Below are 18,922 nucleotides of genomic sequence, written 5' to 3' on the forward strand. Positions count from 1 at the left end.
ATGAATCATGATGGTTAAACTAGGAAGAAATTCCAAATCACCTGAGAGTGACAAAAGATCTTTCAAGAGTTATTTGGGTAATGTAATGGAGGAAAGTCTTACTCTGCATTTTAATCACAAGATTAATTCAGTGGCCTCTGCTGGAATTAATGGCAACTCATTTTAGAGAGAATTGGTTGGTTAGAGTAAAAAGACTCCAAAGGAAGCGGTGGTTGAGGATGAAAGGGAAACCAATTATTATCCTCCTTTATGTGCACACAAACCATCAATGACAGGGCAAAAAAAAACTGCATAACATTTCAAAGCAAACCTTGAACATTTTCATGATGCATATTTCATAAAACTAATGTGAACTACATCTAGCGCTGTGAATGAAAGATTTCGTTAATCCTGAAGGAACTAACATATACACTTAGGACTAAAAACTAAATACTGCTGATGTCGGAAATCTGAAACAAACACACAATCCTGGAGAAACTCAGACATTCAGGTGGCATCTGTAGAGAGAGAAGCAGCATAACCATTTCAAATTTCATTTAGGTCATCAGTTCTAATTGATACACTTAATTGAGGAAATATCTCATGTCAGTATTTTCCATTTCATTATTTGCATCCAGTGTAGATTTAATATGGAGCTCGATTTTTATTGGCTATTACTTTTATTTATTCTGCAACTCAGAGTATTGCAAAGGTGCATAGAATGTGGTTTGGACCTATTTTCCTCAACCTTCATTCCTGATGAAGAGCTTATTTCCAAAATGTCAACTCTGTTGCTCCTCAAGTGCTGCCTTACCTGCTGTGCTTTTCCACCACCACACTTTTCTACTCTGACTTCTCCAGCATCCGTAGTCCTCACTTTCTCCTTCAAGCTGTTTTAGTTTTGTCTGTTTAGTATCATGGAATAAACATTCTTTTTGTATCTTGGAAATCCAAAACCACGGTGCTTAAATTTCTTTGAACAGCTTGCTTTCCATTAAAGGTAACTTCAGTCTATACATATGACAGCCTAGTAATTATTTGGGGGGGCAGTATTTTTTTTCCACTTACAGTATTTATTGGACATGGGTGATGGATGTCTCTGTGCCAGCATTTATTGTCTATCACTCGTTGTCCATGAGAAGATGAAAGTGAGCTCTCTTTTTGAACCGTTGCAACCCATTTGGTGTAGGTTGACCCAGAGTGGTGTAAGGGAGGGAGTTCGAGTTTTTTGACCCAGTGATAGACGAACAGCGATGTACTTCCAAGTCAGGATATTGGGTGGCTTGTAGGGGAACTTGCAGGTGGTAGTATTACCATGGATCTGTTGCCCTTGTTCTTCTAAGTGGAAGTGGTCATGAATTTGAAGGTGCTGCCTAAGGAACATTCTGCATGCATGTTGTAGATGGGACACAACTGCTGCGACTGTGTGTTGGTGGTGGAGGAAGTGAAGTGCTTGTGGATGTGATGCCAATCAAGCAGGCTGTTTTTTTGTTCCCTTAGACAACGTCAGGCTTCTTAAGTATTGTTGGAGCTGCACACATCCAGGTAAGTGGGGAGTGTTCCATCACACTCCTGACTTGTGCCTTCTAGATAGTGGACATGCTTTGAGGAGTCAGGAGTTGAGTTACCTGCAGCAGTATTCCTACTGTTGTAACCACAGTACTTACGTGTCTAGTCTGCTTCAGTGTCTGTACAATAGTAACCTCCCCAAGAACGTTGGCAGTGAGGGATTCAGTGATGGTAATGTAATTAAATATCAATGGATGATGGCTAGATGCAATCTTGTTGAAGACGCTCATTGCTTGGCATTTCTGTGGCATGAATGTTACTTGACGTTTGTCATACTAAATCTGGATATTTTCCCGTCTTACTGCATATGAACGTAGACTGTTTCAGTATCTGATGAGGTACGAATGGTAAAAATAATGCAGTCATCAGTGAACATTCCCTCTTCTAACCTTATGATGGAGGAAAAGTTCATTGTTGAAGCAGCTGAAGATGGTTGGGTCGAGGACACTATCCTGAGAAACTCCTGCAACCACCGGAATTGACTGACCTCCAACACTCACAACCACCTTCCCTTATGTCAGGTGTGACTCCAACCAACAGAAACTTTTTCACCTTATTCCCATTGACTTCAGTTTTGTTTGTGCTCCTTGATTCCACACACAATCAAATGCAGCTTTTGATGTCAATGGCTGTCCCTCTCCTCTTCATCTGAGGGTTTAAGCTTGTTTGTCCATTTTTGAACTAAAGCTGTAATGAAGTCAGGAGCTGAGTGGCCCTGGTGGAACCCAAATGGGCATCACTCAGCAGTTGCTGCTTGATCACACTGTTGATGATACCTTCCAACACTTTACTGAGGATTGAGAGTAGACTGATGGGGCAGTAATTGGCTGGGTTGGATTTGTCCTGCTTTTTGTGTAATGGACATGCTTAGGCAATTATACAGATTCTGATAAATACTGTCCTGGAGCAGTAATGGAACAGCTTGACTAGAGGCCTGGCAAGTTCTGGAGCATAAATCTTCAATGCGATCGCAGGATTCAATTTTTTACTTAATAGCTTTACATGAAAGAACTTCATTGAAGGCATGCTGGATATTCAGACATACTGTCCACATAATTGAAAATGTGTTGCTGGAAAAGCGCAGCAGGCCAGGCAGCATCCAAGGAGCAGGAGAATCGACGTTTCGGGCATGAGCCCTTCTTCAGGAATGAGGAAAGTGTGTCCAGCAGGCTAAGACAAAAGGTAGGGAGGAGGGACTTGGGGGAGGGGCGATGGAAATGCGATAGGTAGAAGGAGGTCAAGGTGAGGGTGATAGGCCGAAGTGGGGGTGGGGGTGGGAGGCGGAGAGGTCAGGAAGAAGATTGCAGGTTAGGAAGGCGGTGCTGAGTTCGAGGGATTTGACTGAGACAAGGTGGGGGGAGGGGAAATGAGGAAACTGGGGAAATCCAAGTTCATCCCTTGTGGTTGGAAGGTTCCTAGGTGGAAGATGAGGTGCTCTTCCTCTAGCCGTCGTGTTGCTATGGTCTGGCGATGGAGAAGGCCAAGGACCTGCATGTCCTTGGTGGAGTGGGAGGGGGAGTTGAAGTGTTGAGCCACGGGGTGGTTGGATTGGTTGGTCCGAGTGTCCCAAAGGTGTTCTCTGAAACGTTCCGCAAGTAGGCTGCCTGTCTCCCCAATATAGAGGAGGCTACATCGGGTGCAGCGAATGCAGTAAATGATGTGTGTGGAGGTGCAGGTGAATTTGTGGCGGATGTGGAAGGATCCCTTGGGGCCTTGGAGGCAAGTAAGGGGGGAGGTGTGGGCGCAAGTTTTGCATTTCTTGCGGTTGCAGGGGAAGGTGCCGAGAGTGGAGGTTGGGTTGGTGGGGGATGTGGACCTGACGAGGGAGTCACGGAGGGAGTGGTCTTTTCAGAACGCTGATAGCAGAGGGGAGGGAAATATATCCCTGGTGGTGGGGTCCGTTTGGAGGTGGTGGAAATGACGGCGGATGATACGCTGGACATGGAGATTGGTGGGGTGGTAGGTGAGGACCAGTGGGGTTCTGTCCTGGTGGCGATTGGAGGGGAGGGGCTCAAGGGCGGAGGAGCGGGAAGTGGAGGAGATGTGGTGGAGGGCAACGTCGATCACATCTGGGGGGAAATTGCGGTCTTTGAAGGAGGCCATCTGGGTTGTACGGTATTGGAACTGGTCCTCCTGGGAGCAGATGCGGTGGAGACGAAGGAGTTGGGAATATGGGATGGTGTTTTTACAGGGGGCAAAGTAGTCTAGGTAGCTGTGGGAGTTGGTCGGTCGGTTGGTTTATAGTAAATGTCCGTGTTGATTCGGTCGCCCAAGATAGAAATGGAAAGGTCTAGGAAGGGGAGGGAGGAGTCTGAGATGGTTCAGGTAAATTTGAGGTCGGGGTGGAAGGTGTTGGTAAAGTGGATGGACTGTTCAACCTCCTCGCGGGAGCACAAGGCAGCGCCGATACAGTCATCGATGTAGCGGAGGAAAAGGTGGGGGGTGGTGCCAGTGTAGCTGCGGAAGATGGACTGTTCCACATATCCTACGAAGAGGCAGGCATAGCTGGGGCCCATATGGGTGCCCATGGCTACTCCTTTGGTTTGGAGGAAGTGGAAGGATTGGAAAGAGACGTTGTTCAGGGTGAGGACCAGTTCAGTCAGTCGAAGGAGGGTGTCAGTGGAGGGGTACTGACTCCGTGACTCCCTTATCAGGTCCACACCCCCCACCAACCCAACCTCCACTCCCGGCACCTTCCCCTGCAACCACAAGAAATGCAAAACTTGCGCCCACACCTCCCCCCTTACTTCCCTCCAAGGCCCCAAGGGATCCTTCCATATCCGCCACAAATTCACCTGCACCTCCACACACATCATTTACTGCATTCGCTGCACCCGATGTGGCCTCCTCTATATTGGGGAGACAGGCCGCCTACTTGCGGAACGTTTCTGGGACACCTGCACCAACCAACCCAACCACCCCATGGCTCAACACTTCAATTCCCCCTCCCACTCCACCAAGGATATGCAGGTCCTTGGCCTCCTCCATCGCCAGACCATAGCAACACGACGGCTAGAGGAAGAGCGCCTCATCTTCTGCCTAGGAACCCTCCAACCACAAGGGATGAACTCAGATTTCCCCAGTTTCCTCATTTCCCCTCCCCCCACCTTGTCTCAGTCAAATCCCTCGAACTCAGCACCGCCTTCCTAACCTGCAATCTTCTTCCTGACCTCTCCGCCCCCACCCCCACTCCGGCCTATCACCCTTACCTTGACCTCCTTCCACCTATCGCATTTCCAACGCCCCTCCCCCAAGTCGCTCCTCCCTACCTTTTATCTTAGCCTGCTGGACACACTTTCCTCATTCCTGAAGAAGGGCTCATGCCCGAAACGTCGATTCTCCTGCTCCTTGGATGCTGCCTGACCTGCTGCGCTTTTCCAGCTCTGATCTCCAGCATCTGTAGTCCTCACTTTCTCCTCCTGTTCCCAACCACCATCAATTTTGTGACCTCTTAGAGAAAACAAAATTCTGAACAAAATTAATCAGACAGTTTATTAACGGTCATGATGGAATGCTGTACTAAATGCTGTTCTTTCCTCAGATTAGAACAGTGCATTGCATACTTATTTTTTAATAATTGGGAAGGAATCAGAAGGCAATCTGTTTGTCACAGAGAAAAACGAAACTGAAGAAATTTAACTCCGGTATTTAATACTGCAAGATCCTAATGTTTCCTGGTGTTTTTTATTCTTGTATACTTGACTCCACCAGGAGAAGCAGGAAGGAAGCTTTGATAGCACCAAGATGACTATTCAGGACATACTGATCCAGACTATCCAGCCTCTGGATAGCTAAAGATGTGCTTTCCATAGCAATGACTCCACAGGAATTATCAGAGAAGTTTACACTTCTTGGCAATTCACATGCTCCCTGGAATGCTCCAAACAAATACAAGTCTAAGTTTGACTTTCTGAATGACTTACATGGGTAATTACCCAAGAAATATTCGATGGGAAAATGTCATCTAACTCCTCAATAACTATCTCTAACTCCTCGATAATTATCTCTGACTCCTAAATCACTCTCTCTGACACCCCCTGTCCCAACCTTCCACTCCTCCCAAATCCTACAGCCAAAATGTCCTTTATTTGGTTTTATTGGACTTGCTCAGCCTGCCCCTTACCTATTTGCCTCACTTTCTTACACCCCTACATGTTTACCCATTCACTCATGCACTCCAGTGGACTTACTGCAAAATTCTGGGAGATTTAAACTTTATTTGCCAGAGTACGTAAAAAGGTGCCTGGCTTTTGCCTGGATTCTCTCCATGACTCCCTGTGAGGATTCCTGCCCTCACTCAGTTTGGAGCAATCATTCAATGCAAAATCAGCCAGCAAGGAAAGTAGGTAAATATTGTAGTCAGCATTGGAAAGAGGGGTTAAGACATTGATTGGAAGATTTGGGCCAGTATGGAAATCCCTTTCTCTCATTTCATCCACTCTCTTTCATCTCTGATAAAGAGGCAAATCCCTGCCATGGGACAGAATTGTTTGGTTGTTCTAAATTTGGCCATTTTCTTATGTGTTTTTTTAAAAAAGTTAAATTTTTATTGAGTTCCAAAAAAAGGTTCCGAGGGAGACTAGAAAAAAAGAGCAACATTTTACAAATATTATCCTGCTCATCTGAGTTATTGTACGTTATCTTCTCAAGCTACTTCCAACTATAGACTGCTTAAATTGCTTATTGCATACTGTTTCTTCCTCTCGTGTTGTATAAGTTTGGCTGGTGCAATGGTTGGGAGTATTTATGTAGTTGATTTTAGCTGAGGGATCAGATGTGTAGGGAGTTGATGTTTTTGGAAAGATTGTGTGCATTGCTGAGTTATAAGACCATACGACAGGAGCAGAAATTAGGCCATTCAGCCCACTGAGTCTACTCTACCATTCAATCATGGCTGATAAGTTTCTCAACCCCATACTCCTGTTTTCTCCCTGTAACCCTTGATCCCGTTGACAATCCAGAACCTAACTATCTCTGTTTTAAATATACTCTTAAGTCCACAGAGTGGTTGTGATTCTTCATTCCAGTTCCAGTGATCAGAAACACATTGTTTGCAGGTATTTTGCGCAGGCATTTGTTAGAGGAGTTGGGCTAATTCTTCATTAGTAAATGGAGGAGGCCTCTTGTTATGTGTATTGAGAGATGTACTAGGCTCTTTGTTAAAGTGGGTGTGCTGTTGTGTGTTGGGATCTTGCAGGAATGTTTTAGGTTTGAACAAATTAACCAACCATTTAGCAGTTCGGTGCTCAAATTTCCACAGGTGATGCATGCAATAACTGGTCTCCACGCCTTTCACCACTTGCTCCTCCATGATCTACTGGCATGGATCTTGTTTCTAAGCCCCTTCTGACTGCTTGTCTCTTCAGGAATTTATTTTCTGCACTTCTGTCACAAAAGAAAGCTATCCTTCGACCGTGAAGGAGATGATTTATTTGAGATGGGGTCATCCTTCGGGTAGAGCCTGGAAAATCTTGCAAACTAGGCTCCCCTGTCTAATGGCACTATCTGGCTTACATATTAAATGTAGAATATAACACTGAGGCATTCAGAAACGTATTTGTGTCCTCTACCAGTGATTAATCCTATCACTGAGTGGCTGGACATTTTAGAGAGCAGAAGAGAAAAAGATAGAAACCATTTTTGCAGCCTCCTTTGATTATGTCAAACAAAAATGTGGTTACGTAATATGTTTCCATTCCAGTGCACCTTCAGCAGCAGTAGCATTGCACTGTAAATAAACCGTGGCTCCAGTGGCACTGAGTACAATCAGCCATGGTACATTCCCTATGGCAGTGATAAATATACAGAACCACCACAGGCCACTTCTTGCCTTCAAAAGCATATGCCTGTGATTTATGCACGACCATCCTGTATGCCCTCCTCTTGGGCATCCGTAAAGGTCCATGGTGAGAAGAGTTTGATTGAAATCAGAACTCTCGGGCACTGAGAACCAAATTACACATATGCACAACTAATGGCCTGAACTGGAAGTGATTCTCTAACCCAAACTGATCCATAAATCTGCCCAGAGTCAATCAGGTCTTAAATGTGATGATTGCAAATTAAAATGGATGAACTGTACTCTTGTGGCTTAGAATGAATGTATAGGACACAGCCTCATTTAATTTTCTTACAACAAACATCGATTCCAGACATTGAGAGCTGTGATTTCATTGGTGTTGATGGATCTTTGGTCTATTTTTTAGGCGGTTTAACACTGATCATTTCAACTAAATTATAAAATGTGGCTGTTTTTCTTTCATCAATTGTTTTATTCAATGCTTAAATTCTGTCAGTAATGTATTATTCACTGCTTATTGAAAGATTGTGTTAAATGAGCACATGCTTAAGAGCGCGTGTTTCTGATTAACATTTTTTGTAAGTGCCTTTATTGTTCTGATTTTATTAAGTTCTTTGCAGTGATATTTAGGTTTGAATGTGTTACCATATTTCTGCTTGCTTACTTCGGCACTGATTTACCTAACTTTGAGGAAAAAAAACAATTTGTGTCAGATGTTTAAAATGTTTTGTGATTTTAATTATGTACCAGATACATGTGTTATTATAGACTTAAAATTAACATATAAATATGATAGAATGACGACAGGTTGGGCATGGAAGAGGGAGTGGGATAGAATGTATTGAAGCATGTTGAGCATTTTTTTTTCCACACAATCTCTATGGTGAGTATTTTTTTAAAAAGTCACAGGGGTGAATGGCCTCAGATGTCCTGGTTCCTTCTGTAGGCCATGGTAATGTCTTTTTAGTTGCACCTTAGAAAATGCAATGGGACAAATCTCTTCATATTTGTACAAATCATGCCTTGTTACTGTTAGTTACAAATTCTCTTTTTGATTATACTACCCAAAAACACTGTTGGTCTGCTGTTGTTAAATGGTTTCAATTTTTTTTTTTAAAACTAAAACTTTATTTTGTTAATGAAATTTTATTATTTTAGTTTCTATGACAACTGCATTTTATATGCAAGTTGCACGTTCTCTCTTTGGGCATCTCATCTATAACTTCTACAATTCTGCACTCTGGAATTCTACCATTAGATGAATTCTCACAACCTTCAGATCTTCTACTTTACAGGAAGTGTTATCAACTAAGATTTGATGACTGGATCACATCAGGACAGGTGATGGAAAGATTAGTCAAAGAAGTTTTTTTCAGAGCGCCTTAAAGATAAAGCAAGAGGCATTCAGTGAGTTCTACAGCTTGGAACCTAAACATCTGAGCGTACAGCTGGTGTTAGAGAAGTGATGACATCTTAGAGTGGACAAGAAGCCAGAATTGGAAGTGTGTAGAGATCTCAGTTGAATGTGGGGCTGATGAGGGTAACAAAGTTGGGGACGTGCGAGTCTCCAGAGGGGATTTTATCATCAATTTGTTGTTACAACGTTTGATTCCTTTCTAGCTTTGACATCTCTGCTGGTCATAACAAATTTTAAATTTAACCACTGTGATGAAATGGCTAACAATATAAACAGTACATTTTTAAGATATATTTGATTTGGTCTTAGAAACAAGTCAACCATGTTTCTTTAGTCAACAACAAAAAAAGTTTTATTCAAAATAAAACTTATTCAAGCAAGCATTCACAAAACTACTGGCAAAATATGGTTCAGACTGTACAAAGGAAGATGTAATGTGTATTCCAACAGCCCAAACTTAAAATGAAGGCAAATATGGGTAACAGACCAACTGTGCTGAAAATGGGTTGCTGGAAAAGCGCAGCCACTCAGGCAGCATCCAAGGAGCAGGAGAATCAACGTTTCGGTCATGAGCCCTTCTTCAGGAATCTTGAAGAAGGGCTCATGCCCGAAACGTCGATTCTCCTGCTCCTTGGATGCTGCCTGACCTGCTGCACTTTTCCAGCAACACATTTTCAGCTCTGATCTCCAGCATCTGCAGTCCTCACTTTCTCCCAACAGACCAACTGAGGTCAACTATACCTGACAAAACACATCAAACACCAATTGCAATCAAGACAGAGCCCATTTCCAACATTGGTGCAATTATGGGTTATCAAATTTCATTAAATCTTCACAAAGGATTATGGTTCTTCACTTTGTTTGACTAAGTCTTGTAAGTCATGAACTACGCCAAAGAGGTTCGAGCAGTTTACCTTCCCATTCCTGGACTACATTCCCCTGGATATGTGAAAGCTGAGCATTACTTAATCGCAGGCACAGCTCTACTTTTTCAAGAAGGAAAATCTTCAAGAAAGGGCACGGTGGCTCAGTGGTTAGCACTGCTGCCTCTCAGCGCCAGGGCCCCGGGTTCGATTCCAGCCTCGTCCTTGTGGAGTTTGCACATTCTCCCCGTGTCTGCGTGGGTTTCCTCTGGGTGCTCTAGTTTCCTCCCACAGTCACAAACATGTGCAGGTTAGGTGGATTGGCCTTGCTAAATTGTCCATAGTGTTAGATGCAGTCTTGAGTCTCCAACTATACAAAATCTGTGTAGTTCAGATGCCTTTTCAGCAATCCATTTAAGTAGTTATTTTCCGAATAGAACTTGCTTCTGTGTCTATCTGTATGCTCCTTGCTGTGACCTCCCTGAAGTATTTTGAATGAAAACCTTGCAATAAAAACTATCTTTGTTGCTAGACAAAAGTAGCCAGTGCTTGGAATACCCAGCCAGCCAGGCAGCATCTGGCTAGAGAATGAGGGGTTATTTCATGGACTCTGGAGCAGTTCTCACAGATTGGAGGGTGGCAAATTTTAAAAAAGGAGAGACAGAAGAAACAGACATTTTCAGACCAATTAGCTCAACATGAATAGTGGGGAAAATGCTGGAGTCTTTTATTAAAGGCATAATAACAGAACACTTGGAAAGAATTTAGGGAATGAAACAAAGTCAGCATGGGATAATGAAAAAGAAATCATGCTTAACTAATCCATGGAATTTTTTGAGGATCAATTCCAATAGGTAAGGGAGAACTAGTGGATGTGGTGTGTTCGGATTTCAAGCAGGCTTTTGATAAGGTCCCACGGAAGAGGCTAGTGCACAAAATTAAAGCACATGGATTCTGATAATATACTGACTTGGATTACAAATTGACTTGACAGAAATAGAGATTGAAAATAAATGAGTCTTCTTCCAGTTGGCCGTTTTAGATTTATGGGTATTGCAGGGATCAGTGCTTGGATTTTAGCAGTTCATGATATATAAATGACTTGGATGAGAGAACCAAATGTAGTATTTCCAAGTTTGCTGATGACACGCAAGTAGGTGGAATTAAGTGAGGAAAATGCAAGGAGGCTTCAGGGTGATCTGTGCAAGTTAAATAAGTGGGAAAACAAGTGGTCAGATCCAGTACAGTATGGCTAAATGTGAAGTTTTGCACTTCAGTGTGAAAAACTAAAAAAGGCAGAGTATTATTTAAATATATTGGGTAGTGTGGAGGTACAAAGGGTTCATTGACACATAGTCAATGAAAGAAGGCAGGTAGGTGCAAATAATTAGGAAGGCAAATAGTGCATTGGCCTTCATTACAATAGGGTTTGAGTTCTGAAGTAGGGATGTCTTATTACAGTTATACAGGGCCTTGGTGAGATCATGTCTGGTATATTGTAGAAACATAGAAACTAGGAGTATGAGTAAGCCATCCAATTAGAACATAGAACATAGAACAATACAGCACAGAACAGGCCCTTCGGCCCACGATGTTGTGCCGAACTTCTATCCTAGATTAAGCACCCATCCATGTACCTATCCAAATGCCGCTTAAAGGTCGCCAATGAATCTGACTCTACCACTCCCTCGGGCAGCGCATTCCATGCCCCCACCACTCTCTGGGTAAAGAACCCACCCCTGACATCTCCCCTATACCTTCCACCCTTCACTTTAAATTTATGTCCCCTTGTAACACTCTGTTGTACCCGGGGGAAAAGTTTCTGGCTGTCTACTCTATCTATTCCTCTGATCATCTTATAAACCTCTATCAAGTCACCCCTCATCCTTCGCCGTTCCAACGAGAAAAGGCCGAGAACTCTCAACCTATCCTCGTACGACCTACTCTCCATTCCAGGCAACATCCTGGTAAATCTTCTCTGCATCCTCTCCAAAGCTTCCACATCTTTCCTAAAGTGAGGCGACCAGAACTGCACACAGTACTCCAAATGTGGCCTAACCAAAGTCCTGTACAGCTGCAACATCACCTCACGACTCTTGAATTCAATCCCTCTGCTAATGAACGATAATACTCCATAGGCCTTCTTACAAACTCTATCCACCTGAGTGGCAACCTTCAAAGATCTATGTACATAGACCCCAAGATCCCTCTGTTCCTCCACCTGACCAAGAACCCTACCATTAACCCTGTATTCCGCATTCTTATTTGTTCTTCCAAAATGGACAACCTCACACTTGGCAGGGTTGAACTCCATCTGCCACTCCTCAGCCCAGCTCTGCATCATATCTAAGTCCCTCTGCAGCCGACAACAGCCCTCCTCACTGTCCACAACTCCACCTATCTTTGTATCATCTGCAAATTTACTGACCCACCCTTCGACTCCCTCATCTAAGTCATTAATAAAAATTACAAACAGCAGAGGACCCAGAACTGATCCCTGCGGAACTCCACTTGTAACTGGACTCCATGCTGAATATTTACCATCTACCACCACTCTCTGACTTCGACCGGTTAGCCAGTTTTCTATCCAATTGGCCAAATTTCCCTCTAGCCCATGCCTCCTGACTTTCCGCATAAGCCTACCATGGGGAACCTTATCAAATGCCTTACTAAAATCCATGTACACTACATCCACTGCTCTACCCTCATCCACATGCTTGGTCACCTCCTCGAAGAATTCAATAAGACTTGTAAGGCAAGACCTACCCTTCACAAATCCGTGCTGGCTGTCCCTAATCAAGCAGTGTCTTTCCAGATACTCGTAAATCCTATCCCTCAGTACCCTTTCCATTACTTTGCCTACCACAGAAGTAAGACTAACTGGCCTGTAATTCCCGGGGTTATCCCTATTCCCTTTTTTGAACAGGGGCACAACATTCGCTACTCTCCAGTCCCCTGGTACCATCCCAGTTGCCAGTGAAGACGAGAAGATCATTGCCAACGGTACTGCAATTTCCTCTCTTGCTTCCCACATAATTCTAGGATATATCCCGTCAGGCCCGGGGGACTTGTCTATCCTCAAGTTGTTCAAAATGTCCAACACATCTTCCTTCCTAACAGGTATCTCTTCTAGCTTATCAGTCCGTTTCACACTCTCCTCTTCAACAATACGGTCCCTCTCGTTCGTAAATACTGAAGAGAAGTACTTGTTCAAGACCTCTCCTATCTCTTCCGACTCAATACACAGTCTCCCACCACTGTCCTTGATCGGACCTACCCTCGTTCTCGTCATTCTCAGGTTTCTCACATACGCATAGAATGCCTTGGGGTTATCCTTGATCCTATCCGCCAGGGATTTTTCATGCCCTCTCTTAGCTCTCCTAATCCCTTTCTTCAGGTCCCTTCTGGCTATCCTGTATCCCTCCACTGCTCTGTCTGAACCTTGTTTCCTCAACCTTATGTAAGCCTCCTTCTTCCTCTTTACTAGACATTCGACCTCCCTCGTCAACCAAGGCTCCCTCACACGACCATTTCTTTCCTGCCTGATCGGTACATACATATCAAGGACACGTCGTATCTGCTCCTTGAAAAAGTTCCACATTTCCACCACATCCTTCCCTGACAGCCTATGCTCCCAACGTATGCTCCTCAAATCCTGTCTTACAGCATCGTAATTTCCCTTCCTCCAATTGTAAAAACTTCCTTGTTGTGCGCACCTATCTCTCTCCATAACCAAGGTGAAAGTCACAGAATTGTGGTCGCCATCACCAAAATGTTCACCCACTAACAAGCCCACCACTTGTCCCGGTTCATTACCGAGTACCAAATCCAATATGGCCTCCCCTCTGGTTGGACAATCTACATACTGCGTTAGAAAAGCTTCTTGGACACACTGCACAAACACCGCCCCATCCAATCTACTTGATCTAAAGAGCTTCCAATCAATATTTGGGAAGTTGAAATCGCCCATGACTACGACCCTGTGGCTTCTGCACCTTTCCAAAATCTGTTTCCCAATCTGTTTCTCCACATCTCTGCTGCTATTGGGGGGCCTATAATAAACACCCAACAAGGTGACTGCACCTTTCCTATTTCTGACTTCAGCCCATACTACCTCCAGAGGCAGATCCCCCTCAAACTTCCTTTCTGCAGCCGTTATACCATTTCTAATTAGCAATGCCACCCCCCCTCCTTTTTTACCACCCTCCCTAATCTTACTGAAACATCTGTAACCAGGAACCTCCAACAGCCATTCCTGTCCCTCATCTATCCATGTTTCCGTGATGGCCACAACATCGTAGTCCCAGGTACCGATCCACGCCTTAAGTTCACCCACCTTATTTCTGATACTCCTTGCATTGAAGTATATGCACTTGAGCCCATCTCTGTGTCCGCAAGTAATCCCTGTCAGTGCTACCTTCTCCACAGCCTCCCTACAGTCTTGGGCATCCTGACACACAGCTAGCTTACTTGCTGGACTACAAGTCCGGATCCCATCCCCCTGCCAAATTAGTTTAAACCCCCCCCGAAGAGTGCTAGCAAACCTACCCCCCAGGATATTGGTGCCCTTCTGGTTCAGGTGCAACCCGTCCTGTTTATACAGGTCCCACCTTCCCCAGAATGCAGTCCAATTGTCCAAATATCTGAAGCCCTCCCTCCTACACCATCCTTGCAGCCACGTGTTCAACTGCACTCTCTCCCTATTCTTTGCCTCTCTGTCACGTGGCACCGGCAACAACCCAGAGATGACGACTCTGTCTGTCCTAGCTTTTAGCTTCCAGCCTAACTCCTTGAGCTCTTGAATGACCTCCCCACCCCTCTTCCTACCTATGTCGTTGGTGCCAATGTGTACCACGACTTCTGGCTGCACACCCTCCCCCTTAAGGATTCTGAAGACACGGTCCGAGACGTCTCGGACCCTAGCACCCGGGAGGCAACAAACCATCCGAGAGTCTCGCCCATGTCCACAGAACCGCCTGTCCGTCCCTCTAACTAGAGAGTCCCCTATAACTAGCGCTCTCCTCTTCTCCCCCTTTCCCTTCTGAATCTCAGAGCCACAGACCCCTTCACTGCAGCTTACACCTGCAAGGCTGTCCCCCCCAACAGTTTCCAAAGCTGCATACTTATTTTTTAGGGGAACGACCACAGGGGAACCCTGCACTGCCTGCTTCTTCTGCTTCCCACCTCTAACTGTTACCCAGCTACCTCTGTTGTCCGGCGTAACTATGTCCCTGTAGCTTCTATCGATCACCCTCTCAGCCTCTCGAATAATCCTCAGCTCATCCAGCTCCAGTTCCAGTTCCCTAACTCGTTCGGTGAGGGTCAGGATCTGACTGCATTTCCTGCACACGAAGTCGGCAGGAGTATCGGTGGTCACCCCTACCTCAAACATCCTGCAGGAGGAACATTCCACCGCCTGCGCTGCCATGACTGTACACTGTCTCCAAAAACAAGAACACTGAGTCAATAACCTGTGGACTTTAAAGTTAGGTTAGAGGAGGAGGGTGGGAGGGAGGCCCTACGAAAGTAGGACCTGGGGTCTAGAACACACCCACTCAAATACTAATCACTTGCCTTCCCGCCCAGCTGCTCCCACTCAAATGACCGTTGGTGATTAAAGGGTGAGTATTTATACTCACCGTTCTCCTTCCCGGCTGCCCCTCTGTTTGCCGTCACTTCCTCTGCTGCTCCCGCTCTTTTTGTGAAGAGAGAAAAAAAAACACCGCTGCCCGCTACAGGTAAGTAATTTTGAAACAAACTGTCTTACCTTAGCTGTAGTCTCCCGGGTTCGTTTTTCCTCGGCCGCTGCTCCCACTCAAAAAATTCTTTGAATTTGCTCAACCACTCAATGTGATCATGGCTGATCCTCTATTTCAATGCCATATTCCTGCTTTCTCCCCAATCCCTGATAGCGTTAAAATCTAAATAATTATGTATCTCTTCCTTGAATATATTCTGTGATTTGGTCTCCACAACCTTCTGTGATAGAGAATTCCACAGGTTCACCTTTGAGTGGAAAAAATCTTTCTCATCTCAACCTTAAATGGTCTACCCTGTATCCTGAGACTTTGTCCCAGGATTCTAGAGTCCCCAACCTGGGAAAAAAATTCTCTGCATCTGTGTGTCCAGCCCTGTTAGAATTTTCGGTATTTCAATCAGATCTCCTCTAAACCTTCTAAACTTCAGTGAACACAGGCCCAGTTGGCTGATATCGCCTGGTAGGACAGTCCTGCCAGCCCTTCTATCAGCCCAGTGAACCTCCAGTTCACTCTCAATGGCAGGTACATCCTCCCTTAGGCAGGAAGGTCAAAACTGTACACAATACTCCAGGTGCGGTCTCACCAAGACCCCGTATGACTGAAATAAGGCATCCCTACTTCTGAATTAAATCCCCCGAGAGAGTCAGGACCAGAGAATTTTTCAAATGAGAATGAGGTAATTACTCTCGTTTTCATATCCACTGCTGAATTTTGGCATCCACTTTTATAATGGCAGTTATCTGTGTAAACCCATCTCTGCTGTCAACACATTCACCCTGCACACCTTGGCTTGAGGGGTTTCAGTACATGGAATGTTTGTTGGCTACTGTGTAGGCCACTGTACTTGAGGCAGACTGGATTTATGGTCAGGACAAGGCAAGCAAAGTTTATTCACGCTACAAAGCTTCTACTATCTATATTCAGAATCTATTTAGAAAGAGCCTGTCTGAACTGCAATAAAAAACAAGTTCACAGCTGTCCAACACTGCAGCAATGCCTCTTGATAAAAACAGTGACTTTATAGAATCTTACAGACAGGAATTGTTCATCCCATTGTACCTGTGTCAGCTCTTCAAACAAGTCACCCACTTTAGTCCCATTGCTCGCTGTTTCCCATAAATTTCAAATATTTTGACCCTTTTAATTACTCAATGAGACCTGAATCTACTGTCTTTTGCTTTTTCTTTCTTGATGTGTTCCAGATCTTATGGACTACATGAAGATTTTTCTCTTCATTTGTCCCTCTGGCCTTACCAAATATTTTGAATCTATGATCTCTGGTTTCTGATCCATTTGCCAGAGAAAATAGTCCCTTCTCACTTCTTTTATCAGAACCCTTGTCACTTTGAGAATGTACTTCCAACAAGTACATACAAGATTCCCCTTTGTTTTCTATTGCAGTGGAGGCTCAATCAGTGGATTTATTCGAGGATGACTTAGACTTTTTGAGAGACAAGGGAGCGGACAGTGGAGTGGACTAGATCAGTCATGTTCTTATTAAATGGCAGAGCAGTCTAGAAGGTCCAAATGGCCTACTGGTGTTGCTAACTCCAATGTTTTTGAAGTGAGCAATCCTGCATTCTGCAATCTCCACATAACTGAAGCCCCTTCATCTCTCACGTCATCTTGGTAAATACCCTCTGTCCTCTCTCCAAGGATTTGATGTCCTTTTCAAAGTGTGATGTCCAGAATTGTATTGAATGCTCCAGCTGAGGTTTAACTCAGGAGTTAATAAAGCGTTCTCTTCAGTCCGTTAAATGCCCCTCTTTACAATGTTCAGTTTTTAAAAAAGAGAATGCTTACATTTATGTAGAACTTTTCATGATCAGCAGATGCCTTAAAATGCTTTGCAGACAATGATTATTTATTGAAGTATAATCACTCTAGTTGTGTAGGAAACACAGTCACTAACTTGCATTCAACAGTCTGACACAACCAGCAGCAACATTATCTGTTTGAGTGTATTTGACACCAGGAGCTCAGCCCTGCTCTTTATTAAAATAATGCTACTTTATGTCCACTCTACCTTGATTTAATGTCTCTTCTGGAAAATGGCATCTTCAGCATCACAGTGTGTTGATTTTCATGCTCACATTGCAGATCTCATAGTTTTCAAAATCACAAGAGATGTGGACAAAGTAGATAGGGAGAAGCTGTTTCTGCACATAGTGTGGGGAGGGTTAGGCTGGCCAAACAAGTCTGTAGTTTGGTGGCTCAACTGGCTTCAGGCTGATTTCAGTAGCTTTTTTGTTGCTTTGTGGTCAAGACAGTTTAAAACTGCAGATGTGTTCTTCTGGAGAGACAGCTATGGGTTTCTTTCTTCAAAGTCTGTGTTACAAATGGACAGAGAATGCAAAATAGCTGACAAGACTCAAAGATTTGCAAGTTAGGTCGAGAGATTGGCCAGAGAGACTCCACTTAGATCATCTCCCTGCATTGTTATCCTCAGTTCTGCTCAGAAAATATGTGCTGAAGATGTACAAATAATTGGCTTGTTAAGTGACCTCCCTTCACCAACTCAGCCAACATCTTATTATCTCCAACAGTGGAATACCTCAGATAATTGCCATTGATGTCATGCTAATGAGACAGGAGATTAAAGTATTTCACACACCCCTGGAGTTTTTGATGGATTCCTGCTCCATCTCAGTAGAGATTGTAAAGTGGAACATACATGTAATGCAAGTTAGGTGGCCATCTTGGCTGATCTAATTATTTTTAGTTTTTTTAAATCCGTATTGATTTTTTAAAAGTTTGCCATGACATTCATCTTCATGATAAGAGTGTGACAATATGTTAGGAAGGATTTGTTCTGGCTTGAAGAGTGGGTTATCAACCTGGTGCCAAGGTGACTGTTCCGTGGAAACAGAGTCAATAGCTTTCGCTTGTTTTTCAATTAAACAAAGCAAGCATGAGTGGATGGAGTCAGGCTGACACAGACCCAGGGTTTTAGTTTTTCTTTCAGTTGTTGAAGTTGGGGGTATTGGAGTTGAAGCTACTGGATACAGCTTTCTCTCTGCTGCTGCAAACAGCTCGAGTTCTCTCTCTGCTGCTGTGTTCATTCTTTAAGGTTTTCCTTCCAGACTAGAAGAAAAAGCAAGTGAGGGAAATCTCATTTACTGAATTTGCCTTTGCCAATGTTGTATTTATGGGATACTGCATGGAACAATGAATGAGTGGTTAAATCATATACTATTTTGTAAAGTATTTCAATAGAGTTAAAGTTTTGCTGATTCTTTTTTGTTCGTATTTTAACTGTGGTGTAAGAATAAAGTGTGTTTTGCTTTAAGTCTAGTAGTTTGACCAACTGATTCACATCTGGAATGCAGTGCCTTATACTTGCCTTTAAATAAAATGCAGGTTATAGTCTAGGCTATCTCCTTGATATACTTTGAGGGGATTTGGTCCTGTCCATAACACAATAGGATCCAGGCATAAGCTGTAAGAGTCAAAATTTAGGAGTGATATTCACAAGTTCCTTTTCACCCAGAATGATTAGTACCTACAGTAACCTGGAGAAAACAACAGAAGCAAA

General features: G+C 43.9%; 1 protein-coding gene across 3 annotated transcripts in view; it reads left to right on the top strand.

The window, feature by feature from the left end:
* Window positions 1-18,922, top strand: part of pdss2 (prenyl (decaprenyl) diphosphate synthase, subunit 2) — a 179,343-nt gene that overhangs the window by 156,783 nt on the left and 3,638 nt on the right. The gene's annotated exons all lie outside the window — the stretch shown is intronic.

The sequence above is a fragment of the Chiloscyllium punctatum genome, chromosome 3 (genome assembly GCF_047496795.1).
Source record: "Chiloscyllium punctatum isolate Juve2018m chromosome 3, sChiPun1.3, whole genome shotgun sequence".
Lineage (NCBI taxonomy): Eukaryota > Metazoa > Chordata > Chondrichthyes > Orectolobiformes > Hemiscylliidae > Chiloscyllium > Chiloscyllium punctatum.